Here is a 14,567-nt window from a genome sequence, read left to right as displayed (position 1 = left end):
TAAACCCATTTGAGAATGGCTGAAACCAGTTTGAGGCTGAATGGCTGAAACCTGGTTGAATGTAGTATCAGACTTAACCAATCTGGCTCAAACCAGTTTACGCGAAGTCTGTGCTAGACCTCTTACTGGTTTAAATTAAATCAGACTCCTCAGCATCCCAACATGCTTTCTGGGCTGGATGGGGCTCTCTGATCCACAGCAGGGCTGGGCTCTCCCCATTGCTCCCTGGCTGCAGCTTCAGTAAAGACTTGCAGGCACAGCAGCATCTGCCTGCTGCCCCTCATCCTCTCCCTACTCTCTGCTAAGCAGGCATTCCCCATCCATCACAGATGCCTCTCAGCATTAGCTAGCATCCACATACTGGCTACCTCCAAGCTATGGCACACAGGAAAAGGGCAGAATCAACAGATAGCTGGTAATATCCCTCTGTTTTCTTAATAGGGAGATAAGCACTGAGTTAGGGTTGATAAACATTCCCTGCTGGGCAGATGGGGAAGGGGGGCCCTCCATAATCACAGTATCCTGCCAGGGCCTGGCCATGCCTCACCTCAGCTCATTTCTGTGGAAGGAAGGGAGGGCTGCTCTACTGCCCCCAAGCTTCTAGCCTGAGCCATTTCGGGCATGTGCCTGCATTTTGGGGATGTCTGTCTTGTAGGGCTGTGCAAAGCTTCGACTTAATATTTGATTCAACAAATATTCGACATATTTTACCTTGAAAAGTGAAAGTCGAGTCAAATAACAGCTGGTTGAATAGCTGTCGAATTGAAAACCAGAAGTTGAATATTAACAGTGCGAGTTGAATATTAACAGCACAGGTCAAATATTCGACAAGGGTCGAATATTCAACTTGCCTATACTGGATTCCCTGTGGGGGGGGGGGATGGAAAAAAGGAAAGTAAGGGAGGGGGAGAGGGGGAACGAGTGCTTTCAAGACTGACATGTGTGACTGGCCAGTGACCTGTCAGCATTCTCTGAGGTCCTTTCCAATCCCAGTGCTCTGGGGGAGGGCCAGAGAAAATGCATAAAAGGCAGCAGTTTTTTCAGCTCCCTTGCTTTCTGTCTTGAGGTCAGTTTCTAAGCTATTGGTATTCCCCAGCACCTCTGCATCAGACCACTATGGCTGGAAGCCCTGATCTTCAACAGATTCCCTGCTTGCCACACTAGCAACAGGGAGTTCTGAGAACTTGGTTCTTTTATTTTATAACTACTTTTCATATTACTTTACGCTGTCATTGGATAGGTTAGTAGTAGCCTAGGATCTATTCTATGTATAGGAATTTAGTTTATATATATATATTTTTTAATACATCATTCATTCTTTCCAGCACACCAACACTTTTCAATATATTATCTACACACACAAACACATTTACATAACATCCAGAAATGTAATCCATGGCGCACAGCACACTTAGAGGTTCCAGTTTACATATGAAGGAACACGTTATGAAGTGCGGTGGAAAGGCAGGTGGCCACACTGGCCAGCCTGCATGAAGGGGAGCAAGGGCGGTTGCAAGCAGGAGAGCTGCAGTTTCTCCCCCACCAGACTCAGACACAGCCTCTTTCCTCCCACTACAAGAGATAAGGCTGCTACAAGCAGTAAAGACAGGGAAGCAGCAGTGCCACCAGAGCCACTGCCTGTGCCTGAGACGCTCTCATGTCCAGACACAGCAGCCACAACCTCTCCCACTATAACTGCAACCAGCACAGCAGCGCACTTCACCCCTGTGTCACTGCCTATGCTGAGCCTTCCAGCGCCAGAAGAAGAGCTGGCGCTGGATCTGGATCTCAGTGCCCTGGCAAGGGAAGGAGGGAGAATCAGTTGAGTTTGTGCTCGACACCCCTCAGGTTTTTTCCTTTCAAGTCACAAGGTCTTTCCCAGAAGGCACTTCAGAAGGTGCCTCTGTACAGGTGAAGGCAAGCGGCTCAGCTGAGTCCGCTCTTTCTCTTGCTGTGCTTTTGACTGCTGAAGAGGGGGAGAGTTCAGCAGCATCCACAGATGCACCCGCATGCCAGAGGAAAAGGCCTAGTACTAGCATGGTCTGGGATCATTATGAGCTGGCAGATGATCCCACATTTGCTATCTGAGTGTACTGCTGAGCCAAAATCAGCTGGGGCAAGGGAACAAAGTGCATGACCACCTCAGGGATGCTGAATCATCTCTGCAGGTACCACCCCTTTGCCACAGGAATGGCCCCCGCTCGCTCCACAGACCCTGTCCCCCCACAGCAGAGGCAGGGCACCCTGAAACATTGGGGGCAAAAGACACCAGTTGCAAATGCAAGCAAGGTCACCTAGACCATTGGGAAGATGCTTGCTCTGGATGGCCAGCCCTTCACCTTTGTTGAGCAGCCAGGGTTCAGGCAGCTCCTGGCACTGCTGGCTCCATCCCACCAGATGCCTACACTCACCACCTTCAGCAGGACAGTGGTGCCATCCCTATACAAAGCATGCAGGGAGCACAAGGCAGGTCCGCAGGTGACCATACACTTCACCTTGGACATCTGGAGCAGCCAGGGTGGAGATCATGCGTACCTCTTCCTCACAGGGCACTGGTGTGGCCAGTTAGGCCGTCAGTGGGCTCTCCTTCATGCCAAGGTGATGGATGAGTCCCACACAGCAGCAGAGATAAGGGGGGCCGTGAACCACATGGTGCAGGGGTGGCTGGGCATTGGGCAGGCTGATCTCACCCACGGCTTCATGGTCACCAACAATGGGGCCAATATGGTCAAAGCAGTCCGTGATGCCAACTTTGCTGGTATTCGCTGTGTGACACACAATTTACATCTGATTGTAAGGGATGCCTTGGAGGGGGACAGTGATGGCGCCAGCAACACCAGCAGGCTCTTTTCCAGATGCAGAAAAGTAGCAGGCTACTTCCACTGGAGCATCAAGGGGGTCAAGATGCTGTGGGACAAACAAGCAGAGCTAAATGTCCCGCAGCACAAAATCATCCAGGATGTGGAGATTGGGTGGATCTCCACATACCTGATGCTTGAAAGGCTGGTGGAGCAACAGAAGGCCATCCATGAGCTGGTCTTGCTTGGGGATATTGGGATCAGTGGCCCCCTGACCAAAGCTGAGTGGGATGCCATCTCCCAGATCTTGCTGGTCCTCAAGCCCTTCCTCAAGGCCATTGAGACCCACAGTGCTGCTGATGCCTTCCTCAGGCAGGTGGTTCCCATAGTGAAGGAGCTCCACAGCCAAACAGAGAGCTTTCTGGGGGCCAATGTTCCTGGCTGGGGCAGGCCACTTTCACCAGATGTGCAGGCACTGGGGAGGCGGCTGAAGGAGGACCTTAGGAAAAGGCTTGAACCCTTGGGGTCCAACACAGTGCATATGCTGGCCACCATCTGTGACCCAAGGGTGAAGGGCACCATATGTGGCAGCGAGACACTGAGTCACTGGATGGAGGTACTTATTAAAAAAGTGATGGATTTGGAACAGCGGAGGTGGGGGGAAGTGGGACAGGGGGATCCACTGCCTGAACCCAGCCCCCCATCCACGAGCCAGTTTTCCCCTCCACCACAGGCACTGCCAATATGGCCTAAGGCCATGGCAAACATTAGGGGGTCGAGACCCACCAGACCCCAGGTTCAGGCAGACAGCCCTCACACCATGGTGTCTACCTATCTTGCCGAGCCAGTGGAGCCCCTGGACTGTGACCCTTTGGCCTACTGGGCAAGCTGCAGCCTGATTTGGCTGTATCTGGCCACAGTTGCCTGGGAATACCTGTCCTGTCCACCAACGAGTGTGCCAAGCTAGAGGGTGTTCAGCATGGCTGTGGATATTGTGATGTCCCACCGCACCTGCTTGGATCCTCGTTTGGTGGAGCAGCTGGTGTTCCTCAAGGTGAACCTCCCACTGCTGGTGGTCCCCACGCGCCAGGTGCAGATGGAGTGAATGCCATTCTCCTCACTCCATCTGGATCACGAGTTTTGTCTGTCAGCAGCCTAAGGTGCAGTTTCCCTCAAACCCCTGCACCTATCACTGTGAAAGTTGGCAGGCTTTGTAGGCTCCTCAGGGGCTAGCAAGCCTGCAGTTTTGAGCTCCCTGTGGCTTTCTACACAGAAGTCACAGAAGGTTTTCTCTCAAGAATTTGGGGTGCTGTTTCTCCAAACCCCCTGAACCTATCTTATTGAAAGTTGTCAGGCTTTGTGAGCTCCTCAGGTGCTACCATTCCTGCAAGTTTCATCAGGATCAGACAAGAAATGCCAAAGTTATAGCCTGCTTTGACCTTCCCCATTATAGCCATTAGTGGACAGCAAATTGAAGCGGAACCGGGTTTAATATTCAATATTGCTGTCAAATCGAATATTACCTGCTCTGCACAGCCCTACTGTCTGGTTACAAAATTGATTTAGCCTAGCCAGGATAGATTAACCTGCAAAATTGAATCAATTCAGGCTCAGGCTTTTTGAATGTCTGTCCCTAGCCTCTGTGTTTCTAGAGGGACTTTATATCATACAAGCCTTGGCCCAAGACCCTCACCAGAGAAGGAGCAAGACTGTTACTTCTTTATTGAAAGTACTCATATATAATAAAGTGTTGTCATCTTGACCTACCCCAGCAGGAAACTGGCCAAAAAGATCATGCTTCCATCAGTTTCTCAGAGAAGTCCAACTCCAGTGTGCCAAAGAGAGCAGCAAGGGCAACAAAGAAAGGCTGCAGTGGAGGTAGTCCACGGCATAGAATAGTCTCCTCTGCCTTCTCCTCACAGAAAAGAAATGCTGCCAACACCACCTACGTGGCAAACAAAGGTACCTGTGACCAGGGCCCTGGGTGGCAGCCTCCATTGAAGCCATCTCTTTGTAACAGGCAGTTTGTATGGAGTGACTAAACCAGCTCTGCTGTTGCTGCAGCAAGGCACTGCCTCCAGATCATGTCTGAGTGCACAGTAAGGACAGAAGCATGATGCACTTTGAGTGTCTGTATGTACAGTACCTTTCCAGACAAGATCTTGAAGAAAATCCCACCACTGTTCTCATTGGGTAACGGAGGTGGGGCATAAGAATACTGGGCCTGCCACTCTTACTTAGATCCATGACCAGAGAAATAAGCAAGCAGTGGTGGTGGTGGTGGTGGTGGCGGAGGCAGGGTCTGCCATTTGGAAAGGGCTTGTCAGGTGTGGATGTGGTTCTCCAGGGCAGCAAGCACTTTCAGGGGGGCACTTCTCCCTGTTAAACCTCATCTGATTCCATTCTGTCTATAAAACCAGTCTGTCAAGGTCATCCTGGATCTTTACCCTTTCCTCTGATGTGCCTGTGTCTCCCCACAGCTTGGCATCATCTACAAATTTAATCAGTGAGCTTTTCATGCCCTCATTCAAGTCATTAATAAATATGTTAAAGAGCATAGGTCCAAGCACTGATCCCTGGGGGATACCACTGGAGATGGCCCTCCAGGATGAGGCTATTCCATTGATTAAAACTCTCTGAGTAGAAAAGGGTAGAATGATATTCCAGCTGAAGGACCTGTGGTCTGAGAGGAAAAAAATCCTGATCAAGGTTTAGAAGCCCTCTCTTTAGTAAAGAAATGTAAAAATATCTATTGACTGGGAAGGGTTTGTCAGCCAACTATAAGCACTGAAGGGGTTACAGGAGGAAGGCAGCCACCCTGCTCACCAGGTTGATCAAGTCCTGACACCCCTCACTGACACACAGGTAAAGGACAGACCCCTGAAACCAGTGGTGTCTATGCCAGATGAAGTCCATGGGTAGCTTCTGGCACCTTTCATCATGGACCATTGGCAGGTCTATGATGGCACAACTATGCCAGAGAATAGCAGCTGGCTGGTGGGCCTTGGAAAATTCTCAGGGGTTTGAAATCAGCTTGGTACCAGGACAGGCTGGCAAGCAGGTCTGGAAGCTGACCATTGGCCCAGGCATCCAAATCTTTGGCTCAACTGGTATGGATGGCACTCTCATAGGCCTATTGAAACCCAATCAGGCACTCAGTATCACTTATACTGTTAACAAAAACAGTCACATCATCAGCATTAGCTGTCACCTTAACTGAGGGGTCAGCAAATGAGGCTGCAGGGGATGGAACTGCCATAGCATATAGAGCAATCGCTCACCAGTTAGGCTGTAGAACATTTCAGAGTGAGGACATCCTTTCTGATGCCCCTGCTTGCTGGGATTGGGGCACATAAATTTCCATTCATCTTCAGAAGGCTCTTAATATCCCAGTACAGGTGGTCAAGATGAAGAGCCAGATGGCTGAAGGGAAAATGGGTCCAAAACAAAACACTCCCAGAGTCTGGAATAAGAAATTGTGGTTGGCCCCATCAAAGGCTTTTTCTTGATACAGGGAGATTTGTTTATGGCACCAGAATTTGAGAGAAACATATTACTCATTCCCTCAAAATAATACAGTTCTGAATAAATATCACAATATAACATAGTTAGAATAAGTAGAACATCAATATAACAGGATATATGAAATAGCATGTATCTTTCTTTATCTTTTTCTCATGAGTCTGTTTGCAAGGAAGAGCAACTACAGAATGAATGTTACACAATCTTTGGCTTATTTAGATTCAGAACCACATCTTAACATTTACATCTGCAGATGTTTGGTTTTGAAACTAAGCCATTTGCCCATACTTTCATAATACACAATAAACAGTTTACTTATGTTGTCATATTTTAGTCACTGCTGCTCATACAAATGAGTCTTTTTTTTTTCTAATAGTCAACTATCTGTTCTACTGTTCATATGATAATACCATCATAACAGGTTCATTCCCCACTCATGGTATCGTTTCCTTTCATGGCACTTTGAGAAGCATTAACATCCCTTGCATTTTTCTCTTTTTATGGGAAGATTGAATATCCAGCTGCTACCTTAATTAAGTCTGCCATAGGCAAGGATCTGGCTTTATATACCTGCAGAGAGGAACTTCATGGTCTTTTAATGACTAGCTATAGCTTGAGGAAAACGACTCAAAAGCTAATGCAAGCAAAAGCTTAGTTCTAATGAGTGCCAGAGCTGTCAATTTCCAATTAAGAGATTTGTTTGTCTCTCATGATATTGAACCATCACAAATTATACGTTTTAGTACTGATGGTTAATCTTTTGCCACCTGACAGATGGAAGTAAATCAGTTGACTTATGTTAATCACTTCTAGGAAGTAGAATTATTGAAATCCTGGCACAATTTCCATCAGTAAAGGACAGCTTCAGGAGATTTCACAAGACTAACCAACTATTTTAGATCAAGTGGCATATAAAATGGGATGGGCTATGTAGCAAAATACATGAATGGCATTATTCAATTCCTTCTTTAAAAGATTTTGTTTTGTTTTGTTTTGTTTTTAAGAAGAGAGGCCTTTATGTATTTGCAGCTGAAACAATATTTTGTCCTAAAGGAGTCATTTTATTTAACACTGTAAAATCCTGAAACAAATGTATATGAAAATTAGGAAGAAATATCATGAGTATGCTTGGGCCAACTAAATGAAGAGCAACCATAGCTATGTAGAGGTCACCTTTTCCCTAGTTATTCTATATGTTAAAAAGCAGATCTTTTTTGTGATATTGCAGTGATATTACAGAAGCCAGAGGATGACTTCTGCAAGGGTACATGGGGAAAGACCTAAGAACTGTTGAAAAGTACAACTAGCACTCATGACCCACACTAAAATAAAATGAATACTTTTACTTTTGATACAATTATTTTTTATAATTAGTTATATATATCCTGAAACTCTCATAAGTGTTTCATTTAACAATGAGGGTTCTGGGTTCAACCACTTGCCAATGGAAATGAAATAATTTATACATAAGACTTGATCAATAGTGCAGTGGTATATGCAGTATACTACATGCACACTACAGTGGAACTGGTATCAACAGCTATATTTACATTACCTAATAGTTTCCATTATTTCATTTATCTTTAAAAAGTTGCAAAAATCTAATTGTTGTTTGGGGCAGCACTTTCAAATTTAGCAAGAGAAAACCCTTTGGGTTAGACAAGTTCCTTTCATTTGTCCAGTGAAGTTCCTTGGAGGTTTTACTATAAATATTTCAGAGCCTCTATTTTCCTTCTGTGGCTTCTTTTCCATAACACAAGTTTGGCAACATAACTGAACATGAAAATTCCAGAAGACAGATCCTTGTGTCACCAGGACGTCAACACACACTGTACTGGGAATGCTTAGGATATGTCAACGAAGGATATAGCAGGTCAGTGGGAAAAGACTCTAAAAATATAATAAAGGGTTTAAAATCCAATTTTACAGCTTGCCAAAAAGTTCAGAAATGTCAGATTCACAAGGGTTCATTTAAGCATATGTACTTTTTTGCTTATAACTTATGTTATGAATATATCATACACGCTATCTGTGAAAGGAAAATCTATCTTACCTTGTAATATGTGTAAGTACTTGAAGTCTAGGATCTCCAGGGATTGGGGACACACAGCAGGGATGGAGACTGGGGCTGCGTCCTGGGGCTGTGGGCTTGGAAGTCAGGGGCTATGATCTGATGACCTGGGGCTGGGGCCACATGTTAGGTCTGAACAGCTAGGGACAATGTGTTGGGGGCTAGGGTTCTAGGGGATGAATGATAGGGCCTAATTTGCATGTGGAAGGGCTGGGGGAAAATGTGGCAAGGTCTGCCTTAATCCAGATGTAGTGGCACCATGTGCTGGGGGTTGGGGGTCATGCACCAAAGCTGGAGCTAGGGAGCCATGGGCTACATACCAAGGCTGGGGGCCAGAGCAGGGGGTTTGAGAGCTGGGGACCATGCATTTGAAGATTGAGAGCTGGGGGGATGCAAATAGGGGCTGGGAGGCCTGCATGGTATAGCCCAATCCAGCTGTTGTGATGCTGGGTGTGGTGTGGCAGGGCCTGATCCATCTGCAGTGGACATACGGATCTGCAGCAAGTCCAACACAGCACATGGTTCCACAGCCAGTGAGTGGGGTCCAGTGCAGGCCAACCACACTGGCCAACCCAGTCTTGCACATTGTTAGAAAGGAGCACTCTGTATGGGTCTGTGCATTTGGTGGAAGGGAAGGGGAACAGAGAAGTGGCAGTAATAACTGGCATGGCTCCATAGCAATTTGTACTACCACTCTGCTACCAGATTTCTGGATCCATTGGGGGCATTTCCTTGCGTATAATGTTCACCCCAATTTCCTCTAGCTGGTATTTTTTTTTAGGGGAAGGAGCCTGTTTATATGCAAGAAAATATGATGTATAATTTATGATCCAATCAATATTACTTTTTCCACAGAATCCCAGTCTAATTTAAAGTGAGGTTGAAGGCTCAAGTGGGGATGAATTCAGGTTGCATTTAAGTTGAATTCAGCAGTATAACCAAATACTACCCATCCTAAAGTTTACTAATTTGTTTTGATACTTTCTGTTGTTGTGGAGCTTGATTTGGAGAAGTCTTTCATCTCAGCTGCACCACTCTTGGTATCTTTTAATGTTCCACAATCAAACATCCTTTATGTGTAAATCAAGGCCACTAATTAAAAGGCATTATCCTGAGGTAGTGTTTGTGTGTTCTGGGATGGTTATGAGATTATACTAAGTCATTTTCATTCTTTTGTTCTACCTTTATTTTGTCTCCAATGTTTGAAAGCAACTTTTAGGGTTTTGGTTTTTGTTTTTAATCTCCATTTTAGTAGTTTACCTTGCTTTGTTTTGCTTAATACATAATGGTTTTGTGTTGTGTTCTGATTGATCCACTTTAAAAAACACACCTGGTTAACAGCCATTCAGGCTCATAACACTCAGCAAGCATTCCACTTGAATGGGTGAAGTGGATTCTTAAGTGCTATTTAACCAAATGAGATGGCCACAGGAAATCATTGTGCTAAAATCGCTTTCCAGATAATTGTGCATTGGGAGCCCCTTTTTACAATTTAAATGTGATTTTATTGTGTATGGAATACTGAATCTTTCAAGAAATGTAAATTAATATTATATATTGCAATATATGTATTAGTTCCTTTGCTTATATTGCAGATTTTCTCCAAACAGCTATATGTTATATAAGCTAATATAAATAATATTAAATATTTCATCTGAAACTGTACCCTCTTTGGTAAATAGTAAATTTCATTATTTTCAAAACCATAATGTAGGTCTGATGCCATTTGGACTGCTCCGTTTACTTATTGTCCTATGTTCATATGTAAATAAGCATCACTGATTTGTTTCAATAAAAACACCCATGGTGTTATGTATAGGCATCTTTTTAAAATGCAGGTTCATGAAAAATGGTGTTTGCCATGATTTCCCACAGAATCACCTGGAAAAAAAATTAAAAACTTACTAAAAATAAAATGCTGGCTCCCTGATGGGAGCCAGCAATCTTCACAGCTGCTGATGGCTAGCCTCACACCCAGCCCAGGGGGAAGGCACTGGCTGGCAGAACACCATGAAGGGGAGCAGCCAAGATGGCAACCACCCATGGGAGGAGATGGGGGTGATCCTCCAGGCCCAAAGGATAATAGTCCCTGAGAAAAGCAAGCAGGGTAAGAGTGCTCAGAAACTCCCTTGGCTCAGCAAGGGCATTCAGCAATGCCTGAGGACTAAAAGGGGAGCGTACAACCAGTAGAAGGGAGGAGCTATCACCAAGAAGGAGTACGCTGGAAGCAAAAAGAGGTCACCAGGCAATGTAGGGCCCCTGCAAGACACAAACAGTAATCTTGTGGCTACACCAGACAAGAAAGCTGATATTTTTAACAGTTTCTTTGCCTCTGTTTTCTGGAACAGGGACTGGGACATCCCACCTCCCACAGGTAGGAACAACTTTGGAGATAGCTGTCAGGCCTTCAGTCAGGACAAATGTAGTTAGGGATCTTCTGGAGGGGCTAGACATTTTTAAATCTGCAGGTCCAGATGCCTTCCACCCACGGGTGTTGAGGGAGCTGGCAGGGGTCATCGTGGAGCCCTTCGTCATCTGGCCAGGTGCTGGGGGATTGGAAACTGGCTAATGTTAAAGAAAGGGAGGAAGGAGGACCCAAGTAACTATAGGCTTGTAAGCCTCATCTCAGTTCTCAGGAAGATCTTGGAGAGAATCATCAAGGAGCACATCTGTGGGAGGCCAGCAGGGGAGATCATGTTCAGGGGCAATCAGCATGGGTTCATCAAAGGCAGGTCCTGCCTGACCAACCTGATTGCCTTTTATGACCAAGTAACTAAATTCTTGGATGATGGTGTTGCTGTGGACGTAGTCTTTCTAGACTTTAAGAAGGCTTTTGACACTGTCTCTTACCCCATCCTCATCAATAAATTAAGCGACTGTGGCATTGATGGCTACACAGTTGGATGGGTAAAAAATTGTCTGATGGGGTGCACCCAGAGAGTAGTGGTGGATGGGTTGTACTCAACTTGGCGAGATGTCAGCAGTGGGGGACCCCAGGGCTCAGTCCTCGGGCCCATGCTGTTTAATATCTTCATCAGTGACTTGGACAAGGGGGTGGAAAGCACGCTGTCCATGTTTGCTGATGACACTAAGACGTGGGGTGAGGTGGACACACTTGAAGGGAGGGAGAGGCTGCAAATAGATTTAGACAGACTACAAAAGTGAGCAGATGAGAAAAGAATAGGGTTCAATGTAGACAAATGCAGGGTGCTGCACCTTGGGAGAAGGAATCCACAGAATACATACAGGCTGGGGAGTTCCCCTCTTGAAAGCACAGAGGCAGAATGGGATCTTGGAGTCATTACTGACTCCAAGATGAAGATGAGCTGCCAATGCCAGACGGCTGCTAGCAAGGCCAGCCATACCTTGTCATGCATCCGAAGATGCATCTCAAAATGGTCCACAGAGGTGATACTCCACCTCTATGCAACTTTGGTCAGGCCACAGTCAGAATACTGCATCCAGTACTGGACACTGCACTTCAAAAGGGATGTGGCCAGCCTGGAGAAGGTTTAGAGGAGGGCCACCTGCTGAGTGGTCCTTGCCCCTACCTTGGGCAAATTTAAGAGGAGGTTGGATGATCACTTGTCTGGGGTCTTGTGAACCCAGCATTCATTCCTGCCTGTGGCAGGGGGTCAGACTAGATGATCTGTTCAGGTCCCTCCTGACTCTAGCTGCTATAAAACTATGAAACCCCATTGTCTCTCCTTCCCCACCAGGACCTCTCCACCAGTCAGTGGTGAGGGACAGGGTAACATAAAGGGAAGCCTTCTCTGCCAGTTAGCGGTGGGAGCAGGGCCTCTGGGGCTTCTTGGACAATTAGCAGCCACCACAAAATGCCCATGAAATTGGTTCTAGATGCCATCAGCAGGCCATGAAAAACCCTTCATATCACCCTGATTTAGGTAGGTCCTTATTTATGTAAATCATTATTTGATAGCACACCGACAAACTTCAAGAATCAGTAATTACTCCCCTGAGATAATACTGCCTATTCTGTAGGCAGACCTGTATGTTTTTTTCTAAAAGTGAATTGATGGTAGAGTTGAAAGTACTGCATTGTGCTCAAGATTTTAGCTATATATATTTTTACATATTCTTAAACCAGATTTGTTCATTTGTTACACAGTTCCCAGTACCCATACTCTATAACTGGGCTGCATGTCCAATATGGCAAAGAGCTTAATTTCTAAAAATAAATTTGTAAATAGATAATTTAGTCTAGGAAGCAGATTAGAAAGTTGTGAAACTTAAAGAATTTTGGATCAGCCTCTAAAGAACCAGAAAGTCAGTGACCCAATGAGTGAAATGTTTTCAGTTGGCTCAACTGAATCATTAGCTTCAACCTCAGGTACTACTTTACCCACTCATTTTTCTCATGCCTGCAAGGACACTGTAAAACATGAATCTGCCCAAAGGATCAACCTTAAATGAGTCACATAGATGTGTGAATCAGCCAGGCCATGCCACAAGGGCCAGGTATAGATGTTACACTTTCACTGGTATAAGTGATCAGAAACTGGTCTATACTTGTAACAGATCAGCATACAGATTGGGTTAAAAATGGTGAAACCTGGTCTAAGATAGGCAGCCCATGTACTCCTCACCCAAGGGTGAATGTGTCTTGTGTTTGCTACTGATCTAAACCATGGCACTTACAGAAAACCTCATAACTTACATTGATTCTGCCTCAGGCTTTTTGAATGTCTGTACCTAGCCACAGTTTCTATTTCACTTTCGAAGTCACTCTAGTCTCTCCTGAAGGGATATAATTATGTTTAAACACAATGTTGGTGTCCTGAAATTATACAGGTCTGGTTTCAGGCAGTCGTGATAATTACAACTCCAGTTGCTCAATGTTTACATAATCAAAAGAATTGTTTGAGATTAATTTTAAATGGCAGCCAACTAGACAATGTGTAACTGAGCAGAGCAGGAGAAAAAATTAGTATGAAGTATCACTAACACAGCTATCAAAAATAAGAGCAGAAAAAGCACCCATCACTTGATTCTATTTTTTTCTGCTATTCTTATGTTCAAAGTAGAGCTCTTTTCCTTATTTTACACACTTATACATTTACAAAATGACACAATTTTAGTAAGACCTAATAATTGTGAAGAACAATAATTTATACTTCTGTACGTCTCAGAGTACTATACAAACTTTATGAACAGACTAAGTCTTTCACCTTTTGTGAAGCAGGCATTAGTTCACACATTTTAGAGACCCGTAAACTCAAGCATAGACAGGTCAAGCTCATTACTGACCATCTTGTGAGGGCTTAAGAAAAATTATTCAACCCTCCCCCAAAAAGCACTAGTGTAACTAAGGGTGGGTGAGAGGAACACCCACACTAAGTTAGGAGGAGTGCTAGAATCATTCCCACCCCTCCATGCACTGTCAACATACACATGCTGGAATTACAGAAGAGTCCCTCAGCTGCTGCTGCTGCTTTAAGAGCAAGAGCCAGGGCAGGCAGAACATGGCACTAGCAGCTAAGCTGGTGGCTATTTAAGATTTCCTGGAATGGGTAATTGTGCTGCTGCCCACTCCTCCCCCTGTCCCAAACTACACCCTCCTGCTGCCTTCAGAAGCCCAGAGCCCTCCATCCCCAGTCTCAGAAATTCATACCCTCACCTGCCATGCTCACTTTCAGAACCTACAGCCTCCCTCACCACTCTACTGCATGATTTCCCTTAGGTGCCAACTCTGCTTGATAGGCCACTACCAGAGAAAAGTTTCTTTTGGCTGCTAGTAAAATAGCAGTGGATATCTCAAGGCCACTTACTGTCTTTCCCTGCTCCTGCATCAGCTAATGCTGCATGTTTACAATTTTAGGGGGTCAGTACACACACCCACAGGAGGCCTCAAATGCCTCTACACAAACACTCGCAGTATGGGCAACAAGCAACAGGAACTCACCCTCCTGCTGACTGACACCAACCCGGACATAGTGGGGATTACGGAAACGTGGTGGGAAGCAATGCATGATTGGGCGGTGAATGTCAAGGGCTATAGGCTGTACAGGAGGGACAGGATAGGAAAGAGAGGTGGGGCATGGCACTCTATATTAAGGAGGAATACACAGCCTCATTAATTAGCAAGGAATTAGGGGAGGGGCACTCTGAAGTGCTTTGGGTTAGAGTACAAGGCAGTCGAGGGGAAAGGGACTTAA

The sequence above is a fragment of the Crocodylus porosus genome, unplaced genomic scaffold (assembly GCF_001723895.1).
Source record: "Crocodylus porosus isolate Cpor-Errol unplaced genomic scaffold, CroPor_comp1, whole genome shotgun sequence".
Classification (NCBI taxonomy): Eukaryota; Metazoa; Chordata; order Crocodylia; family Crocodylidae; genus Crocodylus; species Crocodylus porosus.
This window is presented reverse-complemented; position numbering follows the sequence as displayed.